Genomic DNA, 23,206 nt, shown 5'->3' on the forward strand with positions numbered 1-23,206 from the left:
CTTCTTCCCGCGACCCTGTGGTTCCAGCCTGTTTGCTAAACAGCAAAGTTTATGAAGGAGGCAGGTAAACAGACCAGCCAGCATGGGTCAGCTCTTTGTCTTTCAGAGAGTGGCATCAGTGTGAAAGTTAGATTTTTGTGGAAAGAGTGAGTTATATAGCCTTAGGAAACAGGTGCATTGGACAGCCACAGGAGGTTGCCATGTTTACAATGGGTGCATATTGGGTGAGCTGTAACACTGCAGGAGGGTGTCAGCTCTAGACTGGCTCTGCCAGGGACCTTGCCACCCCTGTCCTCCATCTTGCTCCTCAGGAATAGGCTCACTCTCCCTGGACCCTCAGCACCTCTTATATTCCCGCCTTGGCTGCTGCAGCAAACACAGCTTTCAGAGCTGCAAAGCCTATGCTTCTAGCCCACCTGTCACGCGTCCCTCAGGCTTCTCCAGGTGCTTTGCCTGTTGCTCCACTGATGGAGCAGCTTGGCCAGAGCAACATGTACAACAACACACCCACTGCGCCACCCAGCCTTGCCAATGCCAGGTCAGATGATCCCAGGTGGAACTTCCATGCCCCAACCTGCTTATCAAACCCTCCAGGGTTTGGAAGGTGTGGCCTGTCCTGCCCACCCCATCCACAACTCGAGGGCCAGGCTGGCTCAGCCAGCAACCCTCTCCTTACAGTTATTGATCGACCAGCCACTTCCTAACCAGGAACATTATGCTACTGCTTTCTTTGCACCCTGTGCTTCTGGCTGCCAGCCCTGCCACCATGCCCACTGCTCCAGTGCCAGGACAGGTCAGCTTAGCGAGTGTGCAAGCACCCCTCCACCCTGCAGACACCATGCTCTGCCTGCAGCTCCATGGTGAGCCCTGCTTGCCCTGTGTATACTGTTCCTCTAGCACTCCTGCCAGTGAATCTAGCAAGCCCCCATGAGGTCCTTCCAGGGTCTGGCCAGTTCCCCTGCACCCCCATCCTGTCTGAGCTCTACCACCTGCTCCTGAATCATGGTAGCTCTTCCAGAATCTCCATACACCCAACACAACAGCCCTGCTGTCCTACTCGTTGTTGTGGAACCAGGCCAGCTTGGATGGCATCCCCGGGCCCAGTTTGCCTAACATTCACTCCAGGGCCAGTCGTACTCAGCCAGCCAAGTTTCCCCAGCACTCAACACCATCCTGTGTTCCTCCAGGGCCCCAACCCCGACACCCCTACAAATCTAGTCATTGATTCCTTCCTCCATTCTCGCTGCCCCAGGGACAGGCGAGTTTGGGCTCTAGCCAACCTGCCACTTTTCTCTGTGCCAGCCGCACATCTAACATGCCAACTCCACCATTGCTACGAGGACAGGCTAGCTGCACTGTTGACTGCGGACTCTAGCCTTCCTGGTCCACCACCGCAGCCGCTGTTCCAGAGCCAGGCTGATTTGGGTGGTGCCTCCTCTGCTCTCGACTGCCAGCCATCCACTTCAGGGCCAGGCCAGCTCACTAACACCAAGAAATCCCCCATCCCACCCCACTCCAAATTCCCAGCCTACCTGTAAGCCACTCCAGGGCCAGGTGGGCTTAGCTGATGCCCAGTCCTCTGCTCTAGGGCCAGACCTGTTCCGTGGGAGCTCCACCAGCCCCCAGCACCCACTATATCTTCCCCAGGATTGGGGGCACAGCCAGGGTCCCTAAACATGTAGTCCTCTAGCCACCTTGCTTGCTGCTCCAGGACCAGGAAGCCTTGCCAGTGACATGGTGTCTGCATCAGGCTGCTCGCCTGCCTGCAGCTCCAGAGCCAGGTCTATTTGCCCTGCACCTACCATGCATCACCCACATCCCTACCGCACCTGCTTTCCAGGGCCAAGTTGGGGACTGGATTCTTCCAGTGGTAGAGCCTGCTTCCATCTACCCCCTGCTCCTCCCACCGGGTCAGGGACTGGAGTATTCCAGGGGTCCTGCTGTTTCCCTCCCTCTCCCACCCTTTCCCTCTACCCCAGTCCCTGAATATCAGTGCTATAATCTTAAAAAGTGGGTCAAGCTTCCCTGTGTGTAGTGTCCTTTGTTTTTGTTCCATGGCCCCTGTCTTTGCTGCCTCTCTGCGTGGCTGGATGTGGTGACTCTTCACCCTTACTCTGGCGGTGCTTGCAAGATGAACTCCTGGTGCCATTTCCTGCTTGACTTCATCCCACAGCCTCTGTGACCCAGTGCAGGGTTTTGATCCAGGGCCAGCTGCACACTCCTTTCTGCCTGTCTCAGGCCGTGTTGTCAGGCACGCGTGCCCTCCTGAGGGCCACAGTAGAAGGAACAAGGGACCCTCCACTGAAGGCATTTCAGATTGATTGATTTGAAAGGCATGGTAACAGAGGGAAAGAGATCTTCCATCAGCTGCTTTTACTCCCTGGTTGACCAGGATAGTCGTGGTTAGGCTAGGCTAAAGCTAGGAACCAGGTGGTTTATGCAGGTCTCCCACGTGGGTGCAGGGACATTTCTCAGGAGCATTATCAGAGTTGGAATAGGAAGTGGAGCAACCAGGACTCGAATCAGTGTGCTGATGTGGGATGGCAGTGTTGGAGGCATTAGCTTGAACCAGGGCAGAAGAATTCCAGCACAATTTCTGAGAGGAGGGAAAATGAGTGATATTTTCTTAATCATTTGTTTTTATAATTTCTAAAACTGTTAGAATCACATGTCAGGTCTTGATAATATGAAAAGAAGTCAGGATTTTTTTATTTATTTATTTTTTCAGTGTAAGGGAAACTTTGAGAACTGCTGGTGTAAAATTCTCTGGTCTCTATCTGGGTGGGCAGATGGAGCTGAGCTCTCCCCCAATGCATTCAATGCACACTTTGACTCCAATTCATAGTTGACCATTCCCATGTGTGCTTCCTCAAAACATTTTTATTTTTCTTCAAGATTACTGTTTAGGATCCAGCATGGTAGCCTAGTGGCTAAAGTACTTGCATGTACCAGAATTCCATATGGGTGTCGGTTTATGTTTTGGGTGCTGGATTTCACATCCAGTTCCCCGCTAATGGCCTTGGGAAGCAGTCAAGGATGGAACAAAGCCTTGCAGTGTTGAACCCATGTGGAGACCAGGAAACAGTTTCTGGCTGCTGGCTTTGGATCAGCTCAGCTTCGGGCATTGCAGCTGCCAGAAGAGTGAACCAGTGGATGGAAGATTCTTTCTTTTCTCTCTCTCTCTGTCTCTCCTCCTCTATGTGTATCTCACTTGCCACTAAAAATTGGCTCTTCAGATTAGATCTGCTCCAGGTATTGTGGTCAATTGTGGAGTGAACCAGCAGACAGAAGACCTTATTCTTTGTCTCTCCTCCTCTCTATATCTGAGAAAAAGATTTTCTGTCCCCTGGTTCCCTCTCCAAGTGACCTCAATGAAAAAGAAAAGCCAGGAGCCTTTTCTTTTACTCCCCTGTTGGTGCAGTGTCCCAAGGCTTTGGTTCCTCCTCTTCTACTTTCCCAGGCCACGAGCAGGAATCTTGCAGGGAAGTGGAGCAGCCAGGAAACAAACCGGCACTCCTATGGGATCCCAGCTCATGCAAGGTGAAGATTTGGTCACTGACCCACTGTGCTGGGCCCAAATTATTTGCATTGAGTTTGTTTATTACAGGCTAGGGTGGAATGTGTGGAAGGCAGAGCTCTCTGAAAACATTTGATTTTCAAAAATCATTTCTTTTATTTTTAAATCAAGAGTTACATAGGGAGACTAAAGGTGGGAGAGAGTCTTCCATCTAAAGGTTCACTTTCCATTTAAATCAACACAATGGCTAGAGCTGGGCTGGTCCTAAGCCAGGAGCACATAGCTTCTTCCAGGTCCCCTGCATGGGTGCAGGGACCCAAGTCCTTGGGCCCTGATGTGCTGCTTTCCCAAGTACCTTAGCAGGGAGCTGGATCATAAGTGGGGTATCCCATAGAACACTGGTGCTGCAGATGGTGCCTTACCCATTATGCCATAGTGCCAGCCACTGTATATTCTTACTGAAATGAAATATTAGAGGATGAATAATATATAAAGATATTTGTTCAGAGTTTAGGGGTAGGAAATGTTAACAGCATGGTGATAGCTTTTCCCAGAGTTCCTTTGGCTGCATCACTTCAGTGCAATGAGAACACAGTAAGAGAGTGTGTGTGTACTGTTTTAATGAAGAAACTGTGACACAAAGCAACTGACTTTTTGGGTCACATACCCTGATGGTAAATGATAACATTTCTTGTTTCTTGATTTTGTGCAAATTCATTTCAAGGTGTATTTAAAGATTTGTATTTCTCATAAAAGTGTAAGTTCTTTGTATTGAGAATTATTTTTAAGATTAAAAAAAAATTTTTTTAGCAAAGTCAGATTTACAGAAAAGAGGAGAGACAGAGACAACACAAGTTCAAGGTCCCAAGGCTTTTGCCATTTTCAACTGTTTTCCCAGGCCACAGGTATGGACCTAGGTGGGAAGTGGGGCAGCTGGGACATGATCATGACCCATATGGTATTTGCTGCTTGCAGGACAAGTACTTGAGCCACTATTGCTGAGGTGGTGGGCTTGGTAGTGAGAATTTTACTAAATTAGTCTTCCAACACTTGCATGTTTATGAAATACTAGTGAGTGCCCAACATTTTGAAATTCAGATACAGGGTGGCTAGATAAAACCTGGCTATACCTGAGGTTTTCATTTTTTGTGCATTTGGTAACCCTTAGTGCATGGTATGCAGAGGAGATGCCATTTCTGTATGTGGAATAGGGGAACGAACACTTTTCATTCTAGAGTTTTTTACTCTGTTTCTTTGGAGAAATATGGGCATGATACAGTTAACCTGAAACAAGCAAGCAAAAACAAAACAGGAAATGCAGAAAGAATACTGGGATTTCAAAAGCCTGTTTTTCTAGGTGGCAGCAGGCCACATACTAGAGCCCAGTTGGGTAAGTTGTTAAATAGCAAAAGTAATCCCTAAGACTTTGGCCCTTGGAATATATCTACTTTCCTTAGCTTGTGGTCAACATAATATACATCGATACTTCAACAATGATTATGAAGAAGATAATGATGAGTTCATTTGCATTTTAAGTGTATGCATATGACGCAGTGTTTGGAAATTGATACAAATGGATTTTATGAAAAACTCCATGGATTTCCATATTTTAAAAAGATGCCTTTGTTTAAAATTTGAGTTTTTAAAAAAGATTTATTTATTTTTATTGCAAAGTCAGATATACAGAGAGGAGGAGAGACAGGGGGGAAGATCTTTCATCTGATGATTCATTCCCCAAGCAACTGCAATGGCTGGAGCTGAGCCGACCTAAAGCCAGGAGCTATTGCTTGTTCTGGGTCTCCCACATGGGTGCAGAATTCCAGGCTTTGGGCTGGCCCGCACTGCTGCCAAGGTTAGAACCATCACCCATATAGGATCCTGGCATATTCAAGGCGAGGACTTCAGCTGGTAGGCCTCCATGCTGGGCCCTGAATTTTTCAATTGTTTTTGTATTTGGAAAAATAAAGGGAGGGATAAAGAAAGGGGTCTTCAATGTGCTAGTTCATTCCCCAAACCAAACAGCTGCAATGGCTGAAACAGGGCTGGTTCAGCATCAATTCAGGAGCTTCTTCAGGGCCTTCCCCATGGGTGCAGGGCCCAAGCTCTTGGCCATTCCCCACTGCTTTCACAGGCACATCAGAGAGCTTCATAAGGTGTGGATCATCCAGGACTTGAAGCAGTGCTCATATGGGAAGTGGGTGCCACAAGCAGCCGGCAGCTGTATGTGGTGTGCCACAAGGCCTGTCCCTGGAAACACAAGCAATAAAATAGATGATGTACCCATCTCTGTAAGACCATAGCCAGACAGCTGGTTGGTGGGGAACATGAGGTGGGTAGGGGATGGAGGGAAGCAACATGGGCCCTGGGAGACTCCAGCCCCTGATCCCAGAGTTAGTCCCTTACCTGGACCTGGAGTAGCAGTTATGGTGGAAGTGGGAGATGCATGGTGGGTGCAGGGTGAACAGAGCTGGCTCTGGGGTGGTAGGCAGGTGAGTCCCATGAAGATGGCACTATGTCACTGGCCAAGTCTGCCTGGTCCTGGAGTACCAAGCAGAGCAGTGGGCAGCCTACACATGAAGGTACATAGCCATTTCCCCAGGTCTTGGCCTAGAGCGTGAAGCTGGGATTCAGCTAAGTTAGCCTGGCTCTGGAGTGGCTTGCAGGCTTGCTGGGATTGTGGAGTGCAGTGGGATGGGGGATTTATCGGTGCTAGTGATGTGGCCTGGCCCTGGAGTGGGCATCTGGGGGTCAAGGGCAGAGGGGGTGCTGCCCAAACTGCCTTGGCTCTGTAATAGCAGCCACTGCCAAGAACTGGGCAGGCTAGAGTCCCAGGGTGGCCAGCGCAGCCAGCCTGTGCTTGTAGGAATGGGCATGGTGGGAGTCCTAGATTTGTGACTGGCACAGGGACTGCAGCAGGTGGGCCAATGGCCTGCTGAGTGTGCCGGGTGGCTGAGTGACTGTGCCTGGTCCTAGGGCAGCTGCTGTGAGGCAGGTCAGGCTGGCTAGTTGTGTTAGGGGTGCTGGGTTTTGAGGCCCTGGTGATGCAGCAGATGGCGTTGAATGCTGGGGTTGTGGTGGTGCAGGCATGGTTGGCTGAGCACATCTGTACCTGGAGAGCCTGGCTGGTGGGCCTGTGTGTAGGGTTGCCATTCAAGTTGGTCCGGTTCTGCAACAGCCAGGGGACAAGCAGGGCAGTTGTGCTGGGTGTGTGGGGATGCTGGAAGGGCCTGTATGGCCCTGAAGCAGGTGGTGTAGGGAGTGAGATTGGGACATGGGGAGTTGGCCTGTCCCTGGAGTAGACTCGTAGGGGGTTGGTGCTGGCAGGAGTGCTAGAGGCATGGCGGGCGCAGGACAAGCAGGCTTGGAACTTCAGAAAGAGTGTGGTGCCTGCAGGAGGGAGTGCTTGTACACTGGCCCAAGTGGCCTGTCCTGGCCTTGAAACAGTGGGCATGTTATCAGGGCTGATAGAGGCACAGAGTGCCAAGGGGGTGGGCAGTCCTGAGGAGTATGGTGGTTCAGCGGCTGTCAGAGGGAGCAGGTTGCTGGCTGAGCCAGGCTGGCTTTGAGCTACTGATGGGGCAGATGGACAGGCATGCTTCAGGCATGTTGAGGTTCACAGGATGATGGCAGAGCCTTCCAAACCCTGGAGTGTTTGACAAGCAGGCTGGGAGCATGAAAAGTGACATCTGGGCCCATCTGACCTGGCATGCCAAGGCTGGTTGGTGGGTTGGGTGTGTTTTGTGGCATGTTATTTTGGCCAAGCCTATCTGTCCCTGGAGTGGCAGGCAGAGCCACCCAGAGTAACCTGAGCAAGGCATGATAGGCTGGGTGGAAGCATATGTTTTTCCTGCCCAGAAGACCTGTTCCTGCTGCAGCAATCAAGGTGGGATTTCTAGGGCACTGTGGATCCAGGGAGAGTGAGGCTAGACCTGAGGATCAAGATGGAGGGCAGGGGTGGCAGGTTCCCTGGCAGAGCCAGCCTAGACCTGAAGCAGCAAACAATGCACCTGAGGGGGGAGTGCTTTGTGTGTGTGGTTGGTCCCCAGAGCTGTGTTATGCCTCAAGCAGTGAGCATGGCTGGAGGGCCTGAGTGTTAAAGGCTTGTGGATGCTGTTCCACCTGGCCTGGCCCTATAGCCACCAGCAGGTAGGCTGGGGGACACAGTGCGAACTACTTGAGCTGGTGTGAGCCTTAAGTGCCAAGCAGGATGGTGGGCAGGCATGCTTAATGAAAGGAGATGCTATCTTAGCCTGCCTGACCCTGCAGCAAGCAGAGGGCGGTTGTGGACATGAAGGCGCTGGAGTAGTGTGTGAGGAGTCAGACTGGATCTCCTGGCCCGTTTAAACTGTGAGAACAGGGTATTCCTCGATTTCCATGTCTTTCCTGTTCCCTTCCTCTGGGGAGGGAACACAGGGATAGAATCAGCATATTAATCATCCCTCACAGCTGTTGCCATATCAAACGCAGTGAGATGTGGCTCACACTAACCTCGTCTCTGGGTCACTGTCAAAGGAACTGCGCTTCAGCTTTCAGCTTATCTCCAGGATGGTGTTGTGGGGTGCAAGCAAGATCACGCCAGTCAAGTCTAGCATGATAAGGAATCTTTATTAACCAAGTTTGGTGATAATAGGGCCCACTAAAAATTAACAAATGCCAAGTGCATGTGGCAATCCAGTCTGAATGGAAAGTCTGAGAGGCAGAAATGGTCATTACCCAGAAGTCTGCCTGTTAATCCAAAGACCTATGTTCCAGCTTCCCCAGCAATATGTTATCCTAAGAGACATACAGCGAACAGCCAGGACAGACTTACAAGGCTGCAGACCTTCGCATTTCCCTGCCTTCTCTGCCCACATTCCATTACTGCCAGGCCTCACCTCTCCTGGAAGTTTGGAAAGTAAACACGTTAATAATACAAAACTTGCAGAAGGGCTATGGATGTGGGACACACCACTGGAAGGACAAGTAATCTGATGCGGTGGGCATGTTGTGGGGTGGGGGACTGAAGGCATGCAGCCTGTGGCCGACAGGGCAGGGTGGACGGCAGAAGGGACTCAGCACTGAGGGAGCAGGATCACTGACTGAGCCTGACTGGCTCTCAGCAACAGATGGTGGACAGTGTGACAGTGCCCTTGGTCTAGAGGTGCACTGGCGCTGGCTCACCAAGGCTGGCCCTGGATGGGCAAGTGGGGAACCAGAGGGAGCATGTTAGAGGTGCAGCCTTCCCGCAGCAAAATTTGGCCCTGAAGTGGACGACTACAGTGCTGTGGGAGCAGGGACACTGGCCAGGACAACTTGGCTCTGAAGTAGATGGTGGGGGCACAGTGGGTATAGAGTGCACCGACTGCTCCTGCCTGGCCCTGGAAAAAGCTGTCAGTGGGCGCCTTTGGTCCTTGGCTGGTTGTTGTGACCCTTGTCCGTGCAGCACAACAGTGTGTGTCCCGGGAACACATGGGGGTGCCAGCTAAGCCTTCTTGGCCCAGGATTGGGCAGCAGGCAGGGTGTAGTCGCTGTTCAAGCACACATGGTCCTGGAGAGCCAGACAGGTGGGTTGCAGCACATGGGTTGTGTTCTCAACCTGGTTTTTCAGTGGCATTCAGGCTAGCATGGCCCTGGAAGAGACAGTGGATGGTGGGTACTGTGGGGACTTACAGGATGTGGTCTGAGTGAGCAGCTGGCACAGTGGGAGGACTGGGGTTGCATGGCATGCTGTCTCTGATAGGGCCCAGGCCCAGGCCCAGAGCTGGGGTGCGGGGTGTGTGATGTTAGCTGAACCTGCCTAACCCTGGAGCATACAGTGTGTGGGGATGCGAGGCCTGGGAGCTAAGGGTGCTGTGCATGATGCACTGGCCTAGGTGACTTGCATGATGTGACCCTAGAGTGCATGGCATGCATGCTGGGTTTCGTGAAGCAACCTCTGTATAGGCCTAGCCCTAGAACCTCAGGAGGGGGCTGTGGTTCGAGACATGAGAAGGCAGGTAAGCCTTGTATAAGTTTCTAAAACCCAGGAGGAAACACAGAACATGTCACATAAACCAGCCCAGTAGGTGGGGTCCATTTATGGTCTCAAGTTTGTGTTACATTTAGTGAAAACCAGCCATTGTAGCAATCCATTAGCAAAATTACCAAATAATAGGGGTCTGGAACGATGGCTCAGTGACTAATCCTCGGCTTGTATATGTGCCAGGATCCTGTATTGGTACCTGTTCATACCCAGCAGCTCCACTTCCCATCCAACTCCCTGCTTGTGGCCTGGGAAAGCAGTCGAGGATGGTACCAAGCTTTGGGAGTCTGCACACACATGCAATACCTGGATGAGGATTTTGACATCAGATCTATGCGGTCCTGGCTGTTGTAGCCACTTGTGGAGGGAACCAGCAGATGGATGCAAGACTTTTTCCTGTCTCTCCTTCCCTATGTAAATCTGTCTTTCCAATAAATACATAAATAAGTAAATATCAAATAAAAATAGTAAGTCATTAAGAAAGAAATGCCTTGCAATTAATCAATTTCTGTGATATAAACATCATCCTTCATAAAACTTGTAATCATTCACAAGATTATGAGAGGATTTTCTGAAATACTTAGGAGTAAGATGCATTAAAATAGGGTCCCGGGTAATAGCCTAAAGGCCTAATTCCTTGCCTTGTATGTGCTGGGATTGCAGTTGGGCACCAGTTCTAATCCCAGCAGCCCTGCTTCCCATGCAGTTCCCAGCTTGTGGACTGTGAGAGCAGTTGAGTTCAGCCAAAAGCCTTGGTGTCCTACACCCCTATGGGATATCTGGAGGAGTCTCTGGGCTCCTGGTTTCAGACTGGCGCAGTTTCGCCCTTTGTGGCCGCTTGGGGAGTGAATCAACGGGTGGAAGATCTTCCTCTGTCTCTCCTCCTCTCTGTATATCTGACTTTCCAACAAACATTTTTAAAACATCCCTAAAAGAAATGTTTTAAAACAGAAACCAAAAGCCATAAGTTGTGGAAACTAAGTTACAAAAATACATAACATAACATAACATAACATAACATAACATAACATAACATAACATAACATAACATAACATAATATAGGAAATATGAATTACATATGTCACTGCAGGTTTTCTTTTGCTCTATTGAATCAGGACAAGCCCTCTTCTCACTTTGTCTCTGCTGTGAATGTGTAATCAGAAAATTAAACACAGAAAGGAAATTAGAGCAGAATGGTCATGTTTTAAGCCACAATACTATCAATGTACACTAACGGGCCTTTTGTTGGAAAATTGAACTTAAAATGATGAGAGACTCAAGCTAGATTTCTGGACAGGAGATCAATATATGCAGTCAGGTTACTGTGTACTAATAAGAAACAGATATGGAACACTACGAAAACAAAAACTACAGACCAGAAACTGAACAACAGTCAGAGAAATGAGACTGAAAATATTAATTTATACTATATTTTCAAATGTTCTTCAGTTATATATATTTCTTAAAAATTTACTTATTTTCATTGCAAATTTAGATATATAGTGTGGAGCAAAGACAGAGAGGAATATATTCTGTCCATTGATTCACTCCCCAAGTGATCACATCAGCGGGAGCTGGGCCTATCCAAAGCCATAATCCAGGAAAATCCTCCAGATCCCAAGGCTTTGGGCTGTGCTCAAATTGCTTTCCCATGGCACAAGCAGGGAGCAGGATGGGCAGGCAGGATGGGCCGGGATTAGAACTGAAACCCATACAGGATCCTGCTGTGTTCAAGGCAAGGACTTTAGCCTCCAGGGCACCTCGCCGGGCACAGATCTACATTTAAAAAATGAACTACTGGGTAAAAAAGCCAATGTGAAGAAAAGTCCCAGAAACTATGGAACATTCAGTGAAGTGTATCTGAGGTGGACTGATGTGAGAGGCGACAGCGGCCCCTGCTGTTGGAAGGCTCAAACTGCAAGAGAGGAGGTCCCTTCCAGCCTGAGGTGAAGCCCCGCCCCTCACTCCCCCTCCCTCCAGAATCCTTCCTCACTGCCTTTCTTGCTTTGTGATTGTGATTGGATGCGCATTGTGACATCATGCGTAGTCCTGAGAGCGGTCCAATCAGGCACGCGCAGGAAGCCCTGTGAAACTAGGCGGGAGGTAGTTGTGGGGCGCCGCCATAACTGCGTTGCTGGTTGTGCTGATGGAGAGGCGCAGGTGGCTGAGCCAGTGCTGCCCTGTGAGTTTCCTCCCCGCAGGAGCCTCTGCAGGACCCCCGACTCGTGAGAAGCTGGGAAGGGTGAGTGTGTGAGAGCATCTCCTGAGGCCCCGAGGTGGGCGGGCGGGGGCCAGGAGGGGGACCTTGAACACTAGGACTCCCAGTTGAAGCCATTGTGCAGTGAGGAGGGGGGGAGTGCCCGGGACAGTTCGACCTTCATGTTGGGCAGGATGTGTTTTTTATTTTGCCCTTATTTTCCTGATTTGAGGAACAGTGTCTCCAGCCCGCAGCTCAGTCCTCAGTGAAGCTCCTCCTAAGGGTCTGGGGCAGTTTTCTTGTTGCTGACACCAGAGCAGCACAGACTCCAGCAGTTAGGACCAACAGCCTTGTTTTCCTGCGAGTTTTGCTGCAAGGTTGAGGGGCAGCATGTGGTGCTGGCGTTGTGCTTGGCAGAGGCCTGGGGTGGCACAGCGACCTTGTAGACAAGCCAAGGGAGTGCACGGGGACTCACGCAAAGGGGCTTCTGTAGAAGAACTTGGTGAAGGAGCTGTTAAGGCTGCACTACTGATTTATCCTGATGGCTTCTGGTATGTTGTCACCCATTCCCTTAAGTTCTCACAATTGGGATTAAATGTGCCCATGAGTTGTAGAGGTGTTAAATCCGAGTGGGCGATGGCCAGGGGCCCTTGCCCCTCGACTAACGGAGCCCTCCAGCAGACACGAGACAGGAGACCAAGAGATACAATCACGCATGAGGCAAGGTTTATTTCACACCGGCTTGTGGGCGCTCCTGTTTGATCGAGTAAGGAGTCGCGCCGAGCCGCACAAGCTGGGTCTTTTTATAGGATATGGGAAGCAGGAAGTGGGGTTACAGAAGCAGATGCATGGTTACAGGGATCCCATTGGCACTTTTAAGTCACACAAGGCTATGATTGGTACAGGAGCTGCCCTTGCTTAAAAGGCAGTTTTCAAGCATGGCTCAGCGTCCGAGAAATAGAAACTTATCTCTTTCTTGGGAAATAGAAACTTGGGAGACTGAAACTCAATTGTCTTAGCTGTTGGAAAGCATCCAACGGCTCCTAGCTCTCTATCTTGCAAGGTTTTCTGCCTCTCCTTATCCTACAAGGTCTTCTGCCTGCAGGCATCCTATTGACCCTTTTTCTGCTGGAACTAAATTTGGGCTCTTCAGAGGGAATAAATCAGGCTCAACAGAGAGCATTAAGGCAGGGAATAAATCTGTGAATGTCCAGAACTCTTGCCTCAATGCCAAGTGCTGCTTTCTATCCTGAAAAATCGCAACAGGAGTCATTATTTCCTCCAAGATACAATTCAGTAAATTGTCTTTTTCTTTCTTTTTTTTATGTCTCACAAAATAAGCATTAGGTCTTTGGAGGAACTGTTTGTTGTGAACAGTAGGCGTGGGAGAAAAGCAGTGAGTGCCCACCTGACACAGCACAGTGTGACAGTGGTTAAGATGACATTGGGACTCCTGTGTCTCCATCAGAATGCTTGGGTTTCAGTTCTGTGCAAATGCAGTGTGCAGCTACTGCCCAGGCTGGGAGGCAGCAGACAGTGGCTTGGGTAGCAGTGTGAAAAACCTGGCTTATTTTTGGTCTTTTTTTTTTTTTTAAAGATTTTATTCATTTTATTACAGCCAGATATACACAGAGGAGGAGAGACAGAGAGGAAGATCCTCCGTCCGATGATTCACTCCCCAAGTGAGCCGCAACGGGCCGATGCGCGCCGATCCGAAGCCGGGAACCTGGAACCTCCTCTGGGTCTCCCACGCGGGTGCAGTGTCCCAATGCATTGGGCCGTCCTCAACTGCTTACCCAGGCCACAAGCAGGGAGCTGGATGGGAAGTGGAGCTGCCGGGATTAGAACCGGCGCCCATATGGGATCCCGGGGCTTCCAAGGCGAGGACTTTAGCCGCTAGGCCACGCCGCCGGGCCCGACTTATTTTTGGTCTTGTGGCTGTGGCAGGCATGTGGGAAGTGAGAGAGTGGATGAAAAAATCTGCCCAGTAAATAAGGAAAATACTAAATGAAGCTGTTCGAAACCCCTCAGCTTTTGATCCCTCAAACAGTTACGTGGTCCTCACTACACTCATTTTGTGTGTCTGAGTTTCAAAATGGTTTGTAACAACCGAACATGGCTATCTTATCCTCTTTCTCACTCATTCCCCCTGAAAGATAGCAGTAGATTGTGGGTTACCATTCAGAATGGCAGCTGATGCCCTAAAACTGGAGGGCGTCTATAATGGTCTATTTGTTTTATATAGATAACCCCTTGGAGCATTAATATATTCTTTACCTATCCAGAGCTCCATTCCTTGGTGACATATTAATGTCATCTAGAGAAATGATTGATGTGATGTGCCCTGGGTTCTCTCAGCCTTGGCTACCTAGGGAGTAAAACCTTGGCAAAGGCCCAGGTAAATCCTAGGGTAGTGAGCTTGGTATACACAGCAGTTTCGTTTTGCAGCCACAAGTTGGTTTAGTCAGAGGATAATTTGTACCAAGAAGAATCTTTGTGAAGGTGAAATTTTGGTGGCCTACACACTTCTCAATTTGTGAGCGTTTTTGTGACTGGTTTCATAAGTTATTTCTGTGAATATTTGCAGTGGTCTAATTCTGGTGGCAGAAAGGGTAATAAAAAATATGAGTGTATTTGATTTGTTTACTGAAAAGTATCATTTGTGCTCAATGTCTGGGATAAGAGTCTTTTTAAAAATTTCTTTTATTTATTTATTTATTTATTTATTTATTTATTTATTTATTTTTGAAAGCAGATACACAGAGAGGAAAGACAGAGATGAAGATCTTCTGTTCATTGCTTTACTCCTGAAGGGACTGCGAAGGCCTGAGCTGCGCCAATCCAAAGCCGGGAGCTCAGAGCCTCTTCTGCGTCTCCCACATAGGTGCACGTTCCCAAGGCTTTGGTCTGTGCTGCACTGCTTTCCCAGGCCACAGGCAGGGAGTTGAATGGAAAGGAGGGTCATTGGGATTAAAACTGGCACCTACATGGGATCCCGACCCATGCAGGAGGAGGATTTTAACTGCTAGGATATTGCGCTGGGCCCCCTACATAACTTCTTAAAGGGGATAAAGGACCCTAAAGAGCTGACACCTGCTGTTCACTAACATTAACCTGCATCTGTGTATAGAGATAGAGCATTGACCCTGAGGCCTCTATTAATTGCAAATGATGAAATAACTGAATTGTTCTGTAATGAGTTGTTCGTGGCAAATTGGTATTAAGCAAACAGAACACATCTGGTATTAAAAAAAAAAAAAAATCACAGAGGCCACAGCCTTCACTTGATCTTAAATATGTGGTTGCAGCAGAGAGCTAAATGTTGGAGGAGACACTACAGGCTGTGAGGAGTTCCCAGGTCCACACTGTCACATTTCTGGCTGCTTAGGATTCCCTAAGTCAGTGCAGTGAGCCCCCCTGGGCACTGTGTCCTCAGTGAGAGTGATCCCCAAGGCCTGGGAATGTGGGGAAGCTGCTGAGTGTGGGTCTCCCTGTGAAGTGTAAGTAGGCTGCTTCCCAGAGCTCATTCTCTGTCATGTCCTGGTGCTTTGATTTCCAGTTTGCTCACTTAGGCAGGGATGCAGGCCTGTCTGCTGAGCCACTGTGGGCTGCATCTGTAGCCAGCCTGTCCCGCATGCCACTGCAGGCTTATGAGGTTCTGACAGCGTCCCCAACACCCTAACCCACATGCCAGCCCTTCCAGGCCCAGCTGGGCTGTGCTGCCCCACAGTGAGTCTCTAGCATACCCCCTCCCACAAGCCCACTGCACCAGGGCCAGGTGGTCTCAGCCAGCACCCCATGTGCTCACAGCTGCCCTCGCCTGCTTCAAGACAGCTCTGTCAGTGTCCCCTGACCAACTTCTCAGCCCACCCTGTCACCCTGCAGGCTGCTCTAGGGCTAGGTCATCTTTGCCACAACAACCTGCCCCACAGCAGGTATACTCTGCCAACCTGCTAGCACTGGATCAGGCCCAGGCTGTTAGGCTGCACCCACCCCCTGCTTATATCCCCAATAATCCTGTAACACACCTGCCTGGTCCACAGCTTTATGGCCAGGCCAATTCGGCCATCTAGTTCTTCAGACAGCCTCTTGCCCACCAGCCACTGTCACGCTCGGTAGCCTGTGCTGGTTCTGCCTCCCCTGCACCCCCACCACACCTGACACAATAACCTGTTGTCCAGGATAGAGCCAGGCCTCCTGGGCCAGAATACATGGACCCCAGCCTTCATGTACCACACTCTGCCTACATTCCAACAGTAGACCACCCCCCCAGCACCTACACTTCCCCTAGCACTCCTGCCTTGTCCCCTGCTGCAGGGACAGGCTTGCTTGGCGAGAGACACCTTGTCTCTAGCCCACTTGACCCTCCTTGCTGCAGGTATCTCAAGAGCAGGTAGAATCAGCCAGTGCTTGCCTCCTGTCTTGCACCTCTATCATGCCCCAGGATGGCCACTCCAGAGCCTGGGCAGCTTGGACGGTACCCTCGCTCCCTTTACCTGTTTGCCACCTGCTCCAGAGCCAAAAGTGTCATTCTGATGACCCCTATACCTCTAGGCCTTTCAATGCTCCAGGGCCAGGCCCACTCTTCCCAAGACCCCAGCACACCTGCCCAGCTGCTCCACTTGCTGCTGTAAAACCAGGTGGGTTCTGCCAGTCATGTTGCACCCCCAACAGGCTCTTCGCCCACCTTCCACTCCAGGGTAAGGTTGGCTTGCCCTGCCAGGCAGCCCATAGACCACTGCTGCACATTTAGCTAGTATCCCCTGAGCCCCCAGCCTGACATATGTGTACTCCATTTACAACCCTGCTCCCCTTAACCCCACCCCTGTTTCCTAGCTTGCCTGTAAGCCACTCCAGGATCAGGTGGGCTCAACTTGTACTCCACGCACATCTAACCCTCCCTCACCATTGCCCCCTACTGCTGATCTAGGGCCAGGCGTGTTCAGACAGCACTTCACAGCCTTGAGCATGCAGCTCCAGAGTCAGGTTTGTTTGCCCTGCACCCACCATGCATCACCCACATCCCTACCGCACCTGCTTTTCAGGGCCAAGTTAGGGACTGGGTTCTTCCAGTGGTAGAGCCTGCTTCCATCTACCCCCTGCTCCTCCCAACTGGTCAGGGACTGGAGTATTCCAGGGGTCCTGCTGTTTCCCTCCCACTCCTCCCCTTCCCCTCTACTATAACCCCTGAACATCAGTGCTATAATTTAAAAAGTGGGTCAAGCGTCCCTGTGTGTAGTGTCCTTTGTTTTTGTTCCATGGCCCCTGTCTTTGCTGTCTCTCTGCGTGGCTGGATGTGGTGACTCGTCACCCTTACTCTGGTGGTGCTTGCAAGATGGACTCCTGGTGCCATTTCCTGTGTGACTTCATCCCACAGCCTGCTGTGATCCAGCACAGGGTTTGACCCTGGACCACCTCAGGCCATGCTGGTGGGCACCTGCACTTTTGTGGAGGTCACAGTACAGGGAACAAGGGACCCTCCACTGAAGGCATGGCAGATTGATTGATTTGAAAGGGAAAGAGATCTTCCATCAGCTGCTTTTACTCCCTGGTTGACCAGGATAGTCGTGGTTAGGCTAAGCTAAAGCTAGGAACCAGGTGGTTCCTGTAGGTCTCCTACGTGGGTGCAGGGAAATTTCCCAAAAGCATTTTCAGAGAGTTGGAATGGGAAGTGGAGCAGCGAGGACTCAAACCAGTGCTCTGATGTGGGATGGCAGTGCTGGAGGCATCAGCTTGAACCAGGGTAGCAGAATTCCAGCACAATTTCTGAGAGGAGGGAAAATGAGTGATATTTTCTTCAATCACATGTCAAGTTTTGATAATCTGAGAAGTTGGGATTTTTTAATTTATTTTTTTCAGTGTAAGGGAAACTTTGAGAACTGCTGGTGTAAAATTTTCTAGTCTCTGTCTGGGTGGGAAGATGGAGCTGAGCTCTCCCCCAATGCATTCAGGCCACTCTCTGACTCTAACTCATAGTGGACCATTTCCTTGTGTGCTTCCTCAAATCATTTTCATTTTTCTTCAAGATTACTGTTTAGGATCCAGCATGGTAGCCTAGTGGCTAAAGTACTTGTATGTGCCATGGTTTCATATGGGTGTCAGTTTATACTTTGGGTGCTGGATTTCACATCCAGTTACCCACTTATGGCCTTGGGAAGCAGTCAAGGATGGCACAAAGCCTTGCAGTGTTGAACCCACATGGAAACCAGGAAGCAGTTTCTGGCTGCTGGCTTTGGATTAACTCAGCTTCGGCCATTGCAGCTGCTAGAGGAGTGGAAGATTCTTTTCTCTCTCTCTAGCCCTCTTTCTCTCTCTCTTCCTCTCTGTATATCTCACTTGCCACTAAAAATTAGCTCTTGGCTTCAGATCTTATCTGCTCTAGGCATTGTGGTCAATTGTGGAGTGAACCAGCAGAAAGAAAACCTTATTCTCTGTCTCTCCTCCTCTCTCTATATCTGAGAAAAAGATTTTCTGTCCCCTGGTTCCCTCTCCAAGTGACCTCAATGAAAAAGAAAAGCCAGGAGCCTTTTCTTTTACTCCCCTGTTGGTGCAGTGTCCCAAGGCTTTGGTTCCTCCTCTTCTACTTTCCCAGGCCACGAGCAGGAATCTTGCAGGGAAGTGGAGCAGCCAGGAAACAAACCGGCACTCCTATGGGATCCCAGCTCATGCAAGGTGAGGATTTGGTCACTGACCCACTGTGCTGGGCCCAAATTATTTGCATTGAGTTTGTTTATTACAGGTTAGGGTGGAATGTGTGGAAGGCAGAGCTCTCTGAAAACATTTGATTTTCAAAAATCATTTCTTTTATTTTTAAATCAAGAGTTACATAGGGAGACTAAAGGTGGGAGAGAGTCTTCCATCTAATGGTTCACTTTCCATTTAAATCAACACAATGGCTAGAGCTGGGCTGGTCCTAAGCCAGGAGCACATAGCTTCTTCCAGGTCCCCTGCATGGGTGCAGGGACCCAAGTCCTTGGGCCCTGATGTGCTGCTTTCCCAAGTACCTTAGCAGGGAGCTGGATCATAAGTGGAGCATCCCATAGAATGCTGGTGCTGCAGATGGCGCCTTACACATTATGCCATAGTGCCAGCTACTATATATTCTTACTGAAATGAAATATTAGAGGATGAATAATATATAAAGATATTTGTTCAGAGTTTAGGGGTAGGAAATGTTAACAGCATGGTGATAGCTTTTCCCAGAGTTCCTTTGGCTGCATCACTTCAGTGCAATGAGAACACAGTAAGAGAGTGTGTGTGTACTGTTTTAATGAAGAAACTGTGACACAAAGCAACTGACTTTTTGGGTCACATACCCTGATGGTAAATGATAACATTTCTTGTTTCTTGATTTTGTGCAAATTCATTTCAAGGTGTATTTAAAGATTTGTATTTCTCATAAAAGTGTAAGTTCTTTGTATTGAGAATTATTTTTAAGATTAAAAAAAATTTTTTTTAGCAAAGTCAGATTTACAGAAAAGAGGAGAGACAGAGACAAAAGTCTTCCATCTGCTAGTTGATTCTCCAAGTAGCTGCAAAGGCCAGAGTTGAAGTGATCCAGACACAGGAACCTTTTTATATCCCCCACACAAGTTCAAGGTCCCAAGGCTTTTGCCATTTTCAACTGTTTTCCCAGGCCACAGGTATGGACCTAGGTGGGAAGTGGGGCAGCTGGGACATGATCATGACCCATATGGGATTTGCTGCTTGCAGGACAAGTACTTGAGCCACTATTGCTGAGGTGGTGGGCTTGGTAGTGAGAATTTTACTAAATTAGTCTTCCAACACTTGCATGTTTATGAAATACTAGTGAGTGCCCAACATTTTGAAATTCAGATACAGGGTGGCTAGATAAAACCTGGCTATACCTGAGGTTTTCATTTTTTGTGCATTTGGTAACCCTTAGTGCATGGTATGCAGAGGAGATGCCATTTCTGTATGTGGAATGGGGGAATGAACTCTTTTCATTCTAGAGGTTTTTACTCTGTTTCTTTGGAGAAATATGGGCATGATACAGTTAACCTGAAACAAGCAAGCAAAAACAAAACAGGAAATGCAGAAAGAATACTGGGATTTCAAAAGCCTGTTTTTCTAGGTGGCAGCAGGCCACATGCTAGAGCCCAGTTGGGTAAGTTGTTAAATAGCAGAAGTAATCCCTAAGACTTTGGCCCTTGGAATATATCTACTTTCCTTAGCTTGTGGTCAACAAAATAATATACATCGATACTTCAACAATGATTATGAAGAAGATAATGATGAGTTCATTTGCATTTTAAGTGTATGCATATGACGCAGTGTGTGGAAATTTATGCAAATGGATTTTATGAAAAACTCCATGGATTTCCATATTTTAAAAAGATGCCTTTGTTTAAAATTTGAGTTTTTAAAAAAGATTTATTTATTTTTATTGCAAAGTCAGATATACAGAGAGGAGGAGAGACAGGGGGGAAGATCTTTCATCTGATGATTCATTCCCCAAGCAACTGCAATGGCTGGAGCTGAGCCAACCTGAAGCCAGGAACAAGAACTTCTTTGGGTCTCCCACATGGGTGCAGGATCCCTAGGCTTTGGGCTGGCCCGCACTGCTGCCAAGATTAGAACCATCACTCATATGTTCAAGGTAATGATTTCAGTTGCTAGGCCTCCATGCTGGGCCCTGAATTTTTCAATTGTTTTTGTATTTGGAAAAATAAAGGGAGCGATGAAGAAAGGGGTCTCCCATGTGCTAGTTCACTCCCCAAACCGAACAGCTGCAATGGCTGAAACAGGGCTGGTTCAGCATCAATTCAGGAGCTTCTTCAGGGCCTTCCCCATGGGTGCAGGGCCCAAGCTCTTGGCCATTCCCCACTGCTTTCACAGGCACATCAGAGAGCTGCATTAGATGTGGACCATCCAGGACTTGAAGCAGTGCTCATATGGGAAGTGGGTGCCACAAGCAGCTGGCAGCTGTATGTGGTGTGCCACAGTGCCTGTCCCTGGAAACACAGCAATAAATTAGATGATGAAAAGGGACTTAGTGCAAATCAGGCAGCAAGCCAAACACTCTGTTTGTATTATCTCATTCACCCTGCCCATGACCACATCAAATATTTTGATGATATCCCTAACTTACAGTTAAAGAAATGGAATTGCCTAGTAAATTAGACAATTTACTTACCTTGAACATAATTAGATCTGGGAATTTGTACTTTGGGGTACCTTACTGAAACCTTTGTCCCTCTCCTTGTCTAGTTTTTTTGTGCAGCAGAAGGAAGTGAAGCCTCAATTATTCTGAACATGCAGAAGTTTAAAAAAAAATGTGTTTGCGAAATCGGAGATGTGAAGTCATTTCTGACTTCTTAGAGAAACCCTGTAGCAACAGTGGCCCTGTTAAGCAGTTGTGTCCTGTCTCCTCCTTAACCACTTTGAGGAGTTTGATTTGCTTGTGTTTTGTTAAGTCTAGACCTTAGAATATATAGCTGAGAAGTCCTTTGATTGCAGCTTTCTTCATTGAGGGAGTGGGGCCTGATGCCTGCCTAGAGACTTTGGCAAAACTGTCCTGGCCCAGGACAGGTGCAGCAGCGGCTGTGCACACTTGGGGCGCTGGCCATGACCACCTGGCCATGGTGCAGATGGCTTGTGGGAGGGTTCATTGTAGAGACTCACTGTGGGCCAGCATAGCCCAGCTGTCCCTGAAAGGGCTGGCATGCAGGTTTAGGGTCACTGGGCACCTAGGCACAAACACTTTTATCCTGGAATGGCACTCAGGGACAGCAACCTAGAGGTGAGCCGCTCAGCTGCTGAGCAAGCCTGCACATGAAGTGACTGGCATGGTCCCTGGGGGTTGAAGTCGCTGGCACCTTCCAGGGGAAACCAGCTACCAGGACAGTGGCACTGGCAGGCAGCCTTGCACCAAAAAGAGGCAGAGGCTGTGGTGAAAATCATTCACTTGACTGCTGCTTATTTTTTTTAAAGATTTTTTTTTATGACAAAGTCAGATATACAGAGAGGAGGAGAGACAGACAGGAAGATCTTCCATCCGATGATTCACTCCCCAAGTGACTGCAATGGCCGATGCTGCATTGATCCAAAGCCAGGAACCAGGAACCTCTTCTGGGTCTCCCACGTGGGTGCAGGGTCCCAAAGGTTTTTTGCCAACCTCGACTGCTTTCGCAGGACACAGCATGGAGCTAGATGGGAAGTGGAGAGGCTGGGATTAGAACCAGTGCTCATATGGGATCCCGGCGCATTCAAGGTGAGGACTTTAGCCACTAGGACTCGCCGCCATGCCCGACTGCTGTTTATAATCACATTTAGGATGTAACTTATTACATGCAGAACAGGATGTTCAAACTTCTAATCCATCAGTGTCAGGGATCTCCTGGATTCCCCTCCTCCCAGCCCCTGGCCTTTCACTTGTCTGGCCATCATTGGGCCACTGCCTTGCTTGTTCAGCATCAATGGTAAGATGTGGGCAGGGCAGTGTCTGGTCTGGTGACCCAGCTGGGTGGTGACTGATTCCACAGCAGTGCTGTGAGCTAATACTGGGTTCTGTCAGAGCCACAGGCATACTTCTCAGTTGGAATTGAGAATTAGCCCAGTCATTCAGTCAGCACTGAGAACAACACAATTGTGTTTCTGGTTGGTTTATTGAACTTTATATAGAGACTCATCATACTTGTCTAAAAGTGTACCTGTTAATAAACCTTTCAAAATTTACATTGAATAGGTGTATATATTACTTCAGCCCTTTGAAGTTAATTTAAATGCATATTGTATACATGTACACATTTTTGTTTCACATGATTTCAACATCACAGAGATTTATACATGCTTCAAAGTGCATTATAAAAATATTATTTTCAAAACAGATTTATTTACTTCCTATTAGAGAGTCAGATTTCAGAGATAATAAGAAACATGGAGGAAGATCTTCCATCTGCTGGTTCACTCCCCAAGTGGCAGCCTCCACTAGAGCTGAGATGATCCAAAGCTAGGAGCCAGGAGCCTTCAGCAGGTTTCCCATATGAGTGCATGGTCCCAAGGCCTCGGGCCATCCTCTACTGCTTTCCCAGGCCACAAGCAGGAAGGTGGAAATGAAGTGGAGCAGCTGGGACATGAACTGACATCCATATGGGATCCCAGCATGTGCAAGGAAAGGATATTTGCACTTGGCTTTCACAAGTTGCCTAAACTATTTTTACAAGTGCTAATTCCAAGGGCCTGGCAGCGTGGCCTAGTGGCTAAAGTCCTCACCTTGAATGTGCTGGGATCCCATATGAGCACCGAGTCTAATCCCTGCAGCTCCACTTCCCATCCAGCTCCATGCTGTGGCCTGGGAAAGCAATCGAGGATGGCAAAAAGCCTTTGGGACCCTGCACCCATGTGTGAGATCCAGAGGAGGTTCCTGGTTCCTGGCTTTGGATCGAAGCAGCATCGGCAATTGCAGTCACTTGGGGAGTGAATCATCGGATGGAAAATCTTCCTGTCTGTCTCTCCTCCTCTCCGTAT

The 23,206-nt window shown here is 48.9% G+C and overlaps 2 protein-coding genes across 2 annotated transcripts in view; one reads left to right on the plus strand and one right to left on the minus strand.

Moving 5' to 3' along the window:
• Nucleotides 1-23,206, plus strand: part of LOC131481044 (zinc finger protein 260-like) — a 242,443-nt gene that overhangs the window by 167,686 nt on the left and 51,551 nt on the right.
• LOC131481038 (zinc finger protein 793-like) overlaps nucleotides 1-23,206 on the minus strand; it is a 390,937-nt gene that overhangs the window by 104,327 nt on the left and 263,404 nt on the right. The window lies entirely within an intron of this gene.

The sequence above is a fragment of the Ochotona princeps genome, chromosome 8 (genome assembly GCF_030435755.1).
Source record: "Ochotona princeps isolate mOchPri1 chromosome 8, mOchPri1.hap1, whole genome shotgun sequence".
Taxonomy (NCBI): domain Eukaryota; kingdom Metazoa; phylum Chordata; class Mammalia; order Lagomorpha; family Ochotonidae; genus Ochotona; species Ochotona princeps.